This window comes from Pseudophryne corroboree, chromosome 3 (genome assembly GCF_028390025.1).
Source record: "Pseudophryne corroboree isolate aPseCor3 chromosome 3, aPseCor3.hap2, whole genome shotgun sequence".
Lineage (NCBI taxonomy): Eukaryota > Metazoa > Chordata > Amphibia > Anura > Myobatrachidae > Pseudophryne > Pseudophryne corroboree.
In genome coordinates, this window is record NC_086446.1 from 535,650,735 (window position 1) to 535,662,229 (window position 11,495).

General features: G+C 49.1%; 1 protein-coding gene across 5 annotated transcripts in view; it reads right to left on the reverse strand.

Moving 5' to 3' along the window:
* Positions 1 to 11,203, reverse strand: part of VCF1 (VCP nuclear cofactor family member 1) — a 73,121-nt gene extending 61,918 nt beyond the window's left edge. For 4 of the 5 annotated variants that reach the window (XM_063961162.1, XM_063961165.1, XM_063961164.1 and 1 more), the window contains exon 1: positions 11,044 to 11,203. The gene's annotated coding sequence lies outside the window, so the exon portion shown is untranslated. Of the gene's footprint in view, positions 1 to 10,663; positions 10,860 to 11,043 lie in introns of those variants that run through there. The other variant, XM_063961166.1, reaches the window with a different exon arrangement.
* Between the last annotated feature and the right edge of the window lie 292 nt (positions 11,204 to 11,495).

Below are 11,495 nucleotides of genomic sequence, written 5' to 3' on the forward strand. Positions count from 1 at the left end.
TACTTTCTTTTGCTGTTGGGGAATATATGGTAAAAAAATAAGATTTTACTTACCGATAAATCTATTTCTCGTAGTCCGTAGTGGATGCTGGGGACTCCGTCAGGACCATGGGGATAGCGGCTCCGCAGGAGACAGGGCACAAAAAGTAAAAGCTTTAGGATCAGGTGGTGTGCACTGGCTCCTCCCCCTATGACCCTCCTCCAAGCCTCAGTTAGGATACTGTGCCCGGACGAGCGTACACAATAAGGAAGGATTTTGAATCCCGGGTAAGACTCATACCAGCAACACCAATCACACTGTACAACCTGTGATCTGAACCCAGTTAACAGCATGATAACAGCGGAGCCTCTGAAAAGATGGCTCACAACAATAATAACCCGATTTTTTGTACCAATAACTATGTACAAGTATTGCAGACAATCCGCACTTGGGATGGGCGCCCAGCATCCACTACGGACTACGAGAAATAGAATTATCGGTAAGTAAAATCTTATTTTCTCTAACGTCCTAGTGGATGCTGGGGACTCCGTCAGGACCATGGGGATTATACCAAAGCTCCCAAACGGGCGGGAGAGTGCGGATGACTCTGCAGCACCGAATGAGAGAACTCCAGGTCCTCTTTAGCCAGGGTATCAAATTTGTAGAATTTTACAAACGTGTTCTCCCCCCGACCACGTAGCTGCTCGGCAGAGTTGTAATGCCGAGACCCCTCGGGCAGCCGCCCAGGATGAGCCCACCTTCCTTGTGGAATGGGCATTTACATATTTTGGCTGTGGCAGGCCTGCCACAGAATGTGCAAGCTGAATTGTACTACACATCCAACTAGCAATCGTCTGCTTAGAAGCAAGAGCACCCAGTTTTTTGGGTGCCTACAGGATAACAGCAAGTCAGTTTTCCTGACTCCAGCCGTCCTGGAAACCGATATTTTCAGGGCCCTGACAACATCTAGCAACTTGGAGTCCTCCAAGTCCCTAGTAGCCGCAGGTACCACAATAAGCTGGTTCAGGTGAAACGCTGACCCCACCTTAGGGAGAAACTGGGGACGAGTCCGCAGCTCTGCCCTGTCCGAATGGACAATCAGATATGGGCTTTTGTGAGACAAAGCCGCCAATGCTGACACTCGCCTGGCCGAGGCCAGGGCCAACATCATGGTCACTTTCCATGTGAGATATTTCAAATCCACAGATTTGAGCGGTTTAAACCAATGTGATTTGAGGAATCCCAGCACTACGTTGAGATCCCACAGTGCCACTGGAGGCACAAAAGGGGGTTGTATATGCAGTACTCCCTTGACAAACTTCTGGACTTCAGGAACTGAAGCCAATTCTTTCTGGAAGAAAATCGACAGGGCCGAAATTTGAACCTTAATGGACCCCAATCTGAGGCCCATAGACACTCCTGTTTGCAGGAAATGCAGGAATCGACCAAGTTGAAATTTCTTCGTGGAGCTTTCCTGGCCTCACACCATGCAACATATTTTCGCCACATGTGGTGATAATGTTGTGCGGTCACGTCCTTCCTGGCTTTGACCAGGGTAGGAATGACCTCTTCCGGAATGCCTTTTTCCCTTAGGATCCGGCGTTCAACCGCCATGCCGTCAAACGCAGCCGCGGTAAGTCTTGGAACAGACATGGTACGTGCTGAAGCAAGTCCCTTCTTAGCGGCAGAGGTCATGAGTCCTCTGTGAGTATCTCTTGAAGTTCCGGGTACCAAGTCCTTCTTGGCCAATCCGGAGCCACGAGTATAGGTCTTACTCCTCTACGTCTTATAATTCTCAATACCTTGGGTATGAGAAGCAGAGGAGGAAACACATACACCGACTGGTACGCCCACGGTGTTACCAGAACGTCCACAGCTATTGCCTGAAAGTCTCTTGACCTGGCGCAATACCTGTCCAGTTTTTTGTTCAGGCGGGACGCCATCATGTACACCTTTGGTCTTTCCCAACGGTTCACAATCATGTGGAAAACTTCCCGATGAAGTCCCCACTCTCCCGGGTGGAGGTCGTGCCTGCTGAGGAAGTCTGCTTCCCAGTTGTCCACTCCCGGAATGAACACTGCTGACAGTGCTATCACATGATTTTCCGCCCAGCGAAAAATCCATGCAGTTTTTGCCATTGCCCTCCTGCTTCTTGTGCCGTTCTGTCTGTTTACGTGGGCGACTGCCGTGATGTTGTCCCACTGGATCAATACCGGCTGACCTTGAAGCAGAGGTCTTGCTAAGCTTAGAGCATTATAAATTGCCCTTAGCTCCAGTATATTTATGTGGAGAAAAGTCTCCAGACTTGATCACACTCCCTGGAAATTTTTTCCCTGTGTGACTGCTCCCCAGCCTCTCAGGCTGGCCTCCGTGGTCACCAGCATCCAATCCTGAATGCCGAATCTGCGGCCCTCTAGAAGATGAGCACTCTGTAACCACCTCAGGAGAGACACCCTTGTCCTTGGAGATAGGGTTATCCGCTGATGCATCTGAAGATGCGATCCGGACCATTTGTCCAGCAGATCCCACTGAAAAGTTCTTGCGTGGAATCTGCCGAATGGAATCGCTTCGTAATAAGCCACCATTTTTCCCAGGACTCTTGTGCAATGATGCAGACACTTTTCCTGGTTTTAGGAGGTTCCTGACTAGCTCGGATAACTCCCTGGCTTTCTCCTCCGGGAGAAACACCTTTTTCTGGACTGTGTCCAGAATCATCCCTAGGAACAGCAGACGTGTCGTCGGAAACAACTGCGGTTTTGGAATATTTAGAATCCACCCGTGCTGTCGTAGAACTACTTGAGATAGTGCTACTCCGACCTCCAACTGTTCTCTGGACCTTGCTCTTATCAGGAGGTCGTCCATTTTCTTCGAAGAAGAATCATCATTTCGGGCATTACCTTGGTAAAGACCCGGAGTGCCGTGGTCAATCCAAACGGCAGCGTCTGAAACTGATAGTGACAGTTCTGTACCACGAACCTGAGATACCCTTGGTGAGAAGGGCAAATTGGGACATGGAGGTAAGCATCCCTGATGTCCCGGGACACCATATAGTCCCCTTCTACCTGGTTCGCTATCACTGCTCTGAGTGACTCCATCTTGATTTGAACCTTTTTAAGTGTTCAAATATTTCAGATTTAGAATAGGTCTCACCGAGCCTCCTGGTTTCAGTACCACAATATAGTGTGGAATAATACCCCTTTCCTTGTTGTAGGAGGGGTACTTTGATTATCACCTGCTGGGAATACAGCTTGTGAATTGTTTCCAATACTGCCTCCCTGTCGGAGGGAGACGTTGGTAAAGCAGACTTCAGGAACCTGCGAGGGGAAACGTCTCGACTTTCCAATCTGTACCCCTGGGATACTACTTGTAGGATCCAGGGGTCCTGTACGGCTCCAGCGTCATGCTGAGAACTTGGCAGAAGCGGTGGAAGGCTTCTGTTCCTGGGAATGGGCTGCCTGCTGCAGTCTTCTTCCCTTTCCTCTATCCCTGGGCAGATATGCTTATGGGGACGAAAGGACTGAGGCTGAAAAGACGGTGTCTTTTTCTGCATAGATGTGACTTAGGGTAAAAACGGTGGATTTCCCAGCAGTTGCCGTGGCCACCAGGTCCGATGGACCGACCCCAAATAACTCCTCCCCTTTATACGGCAATACATCTTTGTGCCGTTTGGAATCTGCATCACCTGACCACTGTCGTGTCCATAAACATCTTTTGTCAGATATGGACATCGCACTTACTCTTGATGCCAGAGTGCAAATATCCCTCTGTGCATCTCGCATATATAGAAATGCATTCTTTAAATGCTCTATAGTAAATAAAATACTGTCCCTGTCAAGGGTATCAATATTTTCAGTCAGGGAGTCCGACCAAGCCACCCGCGCGCTGCACATCCAGGCTGAGGCGATCGCTGGTCGCGGTATAACACCAGTACGTGTGTATATACTTTTTAGGATATTTTCCAGCCTCCTATCAGCTGGCTCCTTGAGGGCGGCCGTATCTGGAGACGGTACCGCCACTTGTTTTGATAAGCGTGTGAGCGCCTTATCCACCCTAAGGGGTGTTTCCCAACGTGCCCTAACTTCTGGCGGGAAAGGGTATACCGCCAATAATTTTCTATCGGGGGAACCCCGCGCCTCATCACACACTTCATTTAATTTATCTGATTCAGGAAAAACTATAGGTAGTTTTTCCACACCCCACATAATACCCTTTTTTGTGGTACTTGTAGTATCAGAAATATGTAACACCTCCTTCATTGCCCTTAACAAGTAACGTGTGGCCCTAAAGGAAAATACGTTTGTTTCTTCACCGTCGACACTGGAGTCAGTGTCCGTGTCTGTGTCGACCGACTGAGGTAAAATGGGCATTATAACGTCCCTGACGGTGTTTTAGACGCCTGGACAGATACTAATATGTTTGCCGGCCGTCTCATGTCGTCAACCGACTTGCAGCGTGTTGACATTATCACGTAATTCCTTAAATAAGCCATCTATTCCGGTGTCGACTCCCTAGAGAGTGACATCACCATTACAGGCAATTTGCTCCGCCTCCCAACATCGTCCTCATACATGTCGACACACACGTACCGACACACAGCACACACACAGGGAATGCTCTGATAGAGGACAGGACCCACTAGCCCTTTGGGGAGACAGAGGGAGAGTTTGCCAGCACACACCAAAAACGCTATAATTATACAGGGACAACCTTTATATAAGTGCTTTTCCCTTATAGCATTTTAATATATGTAGTCATATCGCCAAATCAGTGCCCCCCCTCTCTGTTTTAACCCTGTTTCTGTAGTGCAGTGCAGGGGAGAGCCTGGGAGCCTTCCCACCAGCATTTCTGTGAGGGAAAATGGCGCTGTGTGCTGAGGAGAATAGGCCCCGCCCCCTTTTCGGCGGGCTTCTTCTCCCGTTTTTCTGAGACCTGGCAGGGGTTAAATACATCCATATAGCCCCCAGGGGCTATATGTGATGTATTTTTAGCCAGAATAAGGTACTATCATTGCTGCCCAGGGCGCCCCCCCCCAGCGCCCTGCACCCTCAGTGACCGCTGCTATGAAGTGTGCTGACAACAATGGCGCACAGCTGCAGTGCTGTGCGCTACCTTATGAAGACTGAAGAGTCTTCTGCCGCCGTTTCTGGACCTTCACTTTTCGGCATCTGCAAGGGGGGTCGGCGGCGCGGCTCCGGGACGAACCCCAGGGTGAGACCTGTGTTCCGACTCCCTCTGGAGCTAATGGTGTCCAGTAGCCTAAGAAGCCAATCCATCCTGCACGCAGGTGAGTTCACTTCTCTCCCCTAAGTCCCTCGTAGCAGTGAGCCTGTTGCCAGCAGGACTCACTGAAAATAAAAAACCTAACAAACTTTTACTCTAAGCAGCTCTTTAGGAGAGCCACCTAGATTGCACCCTTCTCGGCCGGGCACAAAAATCTAACTGAGGCTTGGAGGAGGGTCATAGGGGGAGGAGCCAGTGCATACCACCTGATCCTAAAGCTTTTACTTTTGTGCCCTGTCTCCTGCGGAGCCGCTATCCCCATGGTCCTGACGGAGTCCCCAGCATCCACTAGGACGTTAGAGAAATTTGATTTACCTGCTGTAGCTGTGGAAACCAGGTCCGTCAGCCCATCCCCAAACAATACCTCACCCTTATAGGGTAGTACTTCCATATGTTTTTTGGAATCCGCATCACCCGTCCATTGGCGAGTCCATAAGGATCTTCTCGCCGAGATAGACATGGCATTGGCCCTAGAAGCTAGCAGTCCAATGTCCTTTTGAGCATCCCTCATAAATAAGACTGCGTCTTTAATATGGGCTAGAGTTAAGAATATAGTATCCTTATCCATATTTTCAAATTGATCTGTCAGCTCATCTGTCCAAGCTGCAATTGCGCTACACACCCATGCCGACGCAATTGTCGGTCTTAGCACAGCACCCGTATGAGAATAAATACACTTTAAGGTAGTTTCTTGCCTGCGATCTGCAGGGTCCTTAAGGGCCGCTGTGTCAGGAGACGGTAGCCAAGCGCGTCAGGGCCTTGTCCACAGTGGGGGGTGATTCCCAAATCTCCCTGTCCTGCTTAGGGAAGGGGTATGCCATATAAATTCTTTTGGGGATCTGCGGTCTCTTTTCCGGAGTCTCCCAAGCTTTTCCAAAGAAAATCATTTAATTCATGAGATGTGGGAAAATTAATAATCTGTTTCTTTTCCTTAAACATGTGTACCCCCGAGGGTTCATCCTCAATATGCAACACATCCCTTATTGCCACAATCATACACTGAATGGTTTTAGTCACCCTAGGGTGCAATTTTACTTCGTCATAGTCGACACTGGAATCAGAATCCGTGTCGGTAGTAGTGTCTTGTGTTAAGGGACGCTTTTGAGACGCCGACGGGACCTGTGAGTCGGTCCAATCCGAGGATTGACCCCCTGATGTCCCCCCTAATTCAGCCTTATCAAGCCTTTTATGTAAAGATGCCACACTTGCATTCAACATATGCCACATGTCCATCCATTCCGGAGTCGGCACAACCGACGGGGACACACCACTCATTTGCTCCACCTCCTCCTTGGAGAAGCCTTCCGCTTCAGACATGTCGACACCACGTACCGACACCCCACACACACAGGGATTAACCTACAAGGGGACAAAACCCCAACCAGGCCCTTAGGAGAGACAGAGAGAGAGTATGCCAGCACACACCCAGCGCTTAATAACACTGTGGAAAAATATGACCAGATAGCGCTTTTTATATAATAATATTCCAATTCCCACTCACTGCGTCGCCAATGTGCCCCCCTCCTCTTTTTTCCAGCCTGTAAAAGTTCAGCAGGGGAGAGACCAGGTAGCCAGCGTTCAGCATGCAGCTTCTGTGGAGAAAATGGCGCTGGTTAGTGCTGAGGATCAAGCCCCGCCCACCCGACGGCGGGCTTTGGTCCCAGTGCTTTTTTTATTAAAATGGCGGGGGGATTCTTGGATTTACTGCCTCCGCAGCCTAATCCATCTTAACATGCCCAGAAGTGAGGAATATTGCTGCCCAGGGCGCGCCCCCCCCCCCAGCGCCCTGCACCCTTCAGTGCTGCTCTGTGTGTGTATAGTGGGAGCAATGGCGCGCAGCTTACCGCTGCGCGCCTTACCTCATGAAGATCTGATGTCTTCTGCCGCCTGATGTCTTCTGCCTTCTCATACTCACCCGGCTTCTATCTTCGGCATCTGTGAGGAGGACGGCGGCGCGGCTCCGGGACGAACCCCAGGTGAGACCTGTGTTCAGACACCCTCTGGAGCTAATGGTGTCCAGTAGCCTAGAAACAGAGCCCAACCGTAAAGCCAGCCCTGCTTCTCTCTCCTCAGTCCCACGTTGCAGGGAGCCTGTTGCCAACAGGACTCCCTGAAAATAAAAAACCTAACAAAATTCTTTTAAAACAGAAAACTCTGGAGAGCTCTCTGCAGTGTACCCTTTCTCCTCTGGGCACAGAATCTAACTGGGATCTGGAGGAGGGGCATAGAGGGAGGAGCCAGTGCACACCCATAGTCAAAGTTCTTTTTAGGTGCCCTATCTCCTGCGGAGCCCGTCTATACCCCATGGTCCTTACGGAGTTCCCAGCATCCTCTAGGACGTAAGAGAAAAAGAGTTAAGCTGGAAAAAGCACAGAAAAGAACTGTGCATTCTGAGATGGTATCACAAATTCCCAAGGAGAGTCCAAGGGTGTCGGCGGTTGCGATGCTTGACCTTCCTAACGCTGGATGTGAAGAGGTGGGTCCTTCCACCATTTGCACACCCCCTGCAAGTGTTGGAAGGAGTACCCACAGTCCAGTTCCTGATATTGAAATTGAAGATGTCACTGTTGAAGTACACCAGGATGAGGATATGGGTGTTGCTGGCGCTGAGGAGGAAGTTGACGATGAGGATTCTGATGGTGATGTGGTTTGTTTAAGTCAGGCACCGGGGGAGACACCTGTTGCCCGTGGGATGAAGAAGCCCATTGTGATGCCTGGGCAAGCTACCAAAAAAGCCACCTCTTCGGTGTGGAATTATTTCTCCACAAATCCGGACAACAGGTGTAAAGCCATCTGTTGCCTCTGTCAATCTGTAATAAGTAAGGGTAAGGATGTTAACCACCTAGGAACATCCTCCCTTATACGTCACCTGCAGCGCATTCATCATAAGTCAGTGTCAAGTTGTGAAACTTTAGGTAAGAGCGTCAGCAGTCCACTGACACCTAAATCCCTTCTTCCTCCTGTACCCAAGCTCCTGCAAGCCACAACACCAACTCCCTCAACGTCAACTTCCTCCTCAGTCAGGAACGTCAGTAGTCCTGCAGGCCATGTCACTGTCAAGACTGAGGAGTCCTCTCCTAACCGGTATTCCTCTGGAGGATCCTTGAGTGCTACGCCTGCTGTTGCTGCTGGGAGTCGATCGTCATCCCAGAGGGGAAGTCGGAAGACCACTTGTACTACTTCCAGTAAGCAATTGACTGTCCAACAGTCCTTTGTGAGGAAGATGAAATATGACAGCAGTCATCCTTTTGCAAAGCGGATAACTGAGGCCTTGACAGCTATGTTGGTGTTAGACGTGCGTCCAGTATCCGCCATTAGTTCAGTGGGACTTTTAGAGAATTTTTGAGGTAGTGTCCCAGGTATCAAATCCCATCTAGGTTCCACTTCTCTAGGCAGGCGACTCCGAGAATGTACACAGACGTCAGAAAAATCAAGAGTCATCAGTGTCCTACAAAATGCGGTTGCATCTAGTGTCCACTTAACCACGGACATGTGGACAAGCGGAACAGGGCAGACTAAGGACTATATGACTGTAACAGTCCACTGCATAGATGTATGGCCTCCAGCAGCAACAACAGCAGAAGTACCAGTAGCAGAATCTTGCAAACACTAACTCGTTCCTAGGCAGGCTACGCTATGTATCACCGCTTTCCGTAAGAGGCACACAGCTGACAACCTCTTACGAAAACTGAGGAACAGCATCGCAGAATGGCTTACCCCAATTGGGCTCTCCTGGGGATTTGTGATATCGGACAACGCCACCAATATTGTGCGTGCATTACATCTGGGCAAATTCCAGCATGTCCCATGTTTTGCACATACAATTAATTTGGTGGTGCAGAATTTTTTGAAAAATGACAGGGGTGTGCAGGAGATGTTGTCGGTGGCCCGAAAAATTGCGGGCCACTTTCGGCATTTTGCCACTGCGTGCCGAAGACTGGAGCGCCAGCAAATACTGCTGAACCTGCCCTGCCATCAACTGAAGCAAGAGGTTGTAACGAGGTGGAATGCAACACTCTATATGCTTCAGAGGATGGCAGAGCCCAAGGACAATTCCATCTTGCACCTTTTTCTTCTTTGCATCATGTGCTGTTTGGGGCCTATTTTTTAAATCTGCCATCCTGTCTGCTACTGCAGTGCCACTCCTAGATGGGCCAGGTGTTTGTGCCGCACACTTGTGTCGCATAGCTTAGCCATACAGCCACCTCCGTGCAACTTTTTGGCCTAAAAACAATATTATGAGGTGTTCAGAATAGACTAGAAATGAATGTTATTGAGGTTAATAATACCGTAGGAGCAAAATTACCCCCAAATTCTGTGATTTTAGCTGTTTTTATGTTTTTTCAAAAATCATCCAGATCCAAAATCAAAACACGAAAGGGTGGTTTTGGCAAAACCAAGCCAAAACCAAAACACGAAAGTGGAATTAGAACCAAAACACAAAGTGCCAGCAGCACATCTCTAGACTGAATAGGACGTAACCCCTTCCGACCCGAAAAAGTCAAAAACTGCCATCTTTTCAACCCTAATTGAATATACCCCTTAGTCTACAGTGACCAGGAGCTACCTAATATATGTTTGTGCTGCTGTACGCGAGTGCCCGGTGCCCATTATTTCAGCTTGCATCCTCCTGAGATGGCAAGCAGAGTTAGGCTATTAGCGCCCATACTGCAGTTTGGGCAGTGCTCCCAATAGTTGCACAGGTTTAGCGTGACATGCGATAAGAAATGGGATCTCGTGGCACAAACAATACAATGGCAGTCATTTTAGATGGGAGCGAGGGCTAGTGAAAATAACTGCATTCCCCCCTTCATGTCCACTGTCTGGGTACTGTATTTGACTTTCTCTCCCAATCCTATAGCTTCCACCCTTGGAAAATCACCGTAATAAGATCCTCTCTCATCCATGATGCCAAGGAAGCATCTAGTTTCCGGAAGGGAAACTAGACAACCATAATGCCAACAGTCTCATACACTCTCTCATTATCTCCCGCATCGAATAATGGAACTGCCTCCTGAATATCCTCCATCCCACTTCAATGCAGCAGCAAGGCCGATATTCCTTGCACTGCTTAGTCAGTTTCCCCAAATTCCTGCCTGCATCAGACGGAATCAGTATGTGTTACTGGCACACGGGATGACGGTTGTCAGTATACCGACAGCGGAATCCCGTCTGTCAGAATCCCAACTGGGAGGCAGCGAGTGCGCTCTAGGGCTTGCTACACTCGCCATGTTTCAGGCCCAGTTACTCGCTTCTTATTATTTCATTATATTCTTGCATATTACCTAAGTGCTCTACTTTTATAAAGCTACACAAATAATACCTTGCCACTGGATACACTATTAAGGTGTGTACGACTGTATGCATTACAGATTACTATAGAAAGGTGTATAATTAGGCTTACCATACTATACCTTCAAACCAGGACACTCATGAATTACACAGGCCTATGTACACTAGATAAAGGCACCCTTCCACCTGAGGCCTAGTGACATCTGTAGATGCTAGGAAGGTGTAGATATTAATACGTCTCTCCAGCTGTAGGGAAGCGAGCTCCAGCCAGTAACCGTCAGGCCATGCTTGTACTTGCAGATCCACAACAGCCAGAAAACCACAGGCTGCTTAAGACTGACCCGTGTGGAGATTGCAGCTGCCAGTAGCTGTCCTTACTGACACAGCCTCCCTACACAGATAGCAATCTCGGCCTGCTGCTGTCACTAAACTGCCTCCCACTTACCTGCACCGCCACCCAGCTCCCACAGCACCAGTCCCCGCCTCACTCACCTCCGGTCTCTCCCTGCCGGTGTCTGTCTGAGGCTGCGGCCTCGTCTTCCCCCCGCCCAGCTCATGCTACTCATCCACTGGCAGAAGCTCTCAAGCCCCGCCAGACCCCATGCTCCAGACCGTGGCTCCCGCCGGATACAGGCCCCGATGACATCACCGCGTCCACGGGCGAGCGTGAGCCAATAGAGGCACAGCAGCATACACGTCGCCGGCCACTGGCAGCGGGCGGACATTTTGTTGGTTGGATAAAAAAGAAGTTTAGTAAACCTTACAGTACGGCGTCATTTATAAAGGGGAATGCCACCAAACATCTACATTTTCAGATAATATAAATAAATAAAAATAGATTAAATATCCATGTCTGTGTTTACTTCTAATTAAACTAGAGTTCGCAATGTTCCTAATCATATAGAGGAAAGATGCAAAAACATTCGTTAATTACATATCATATT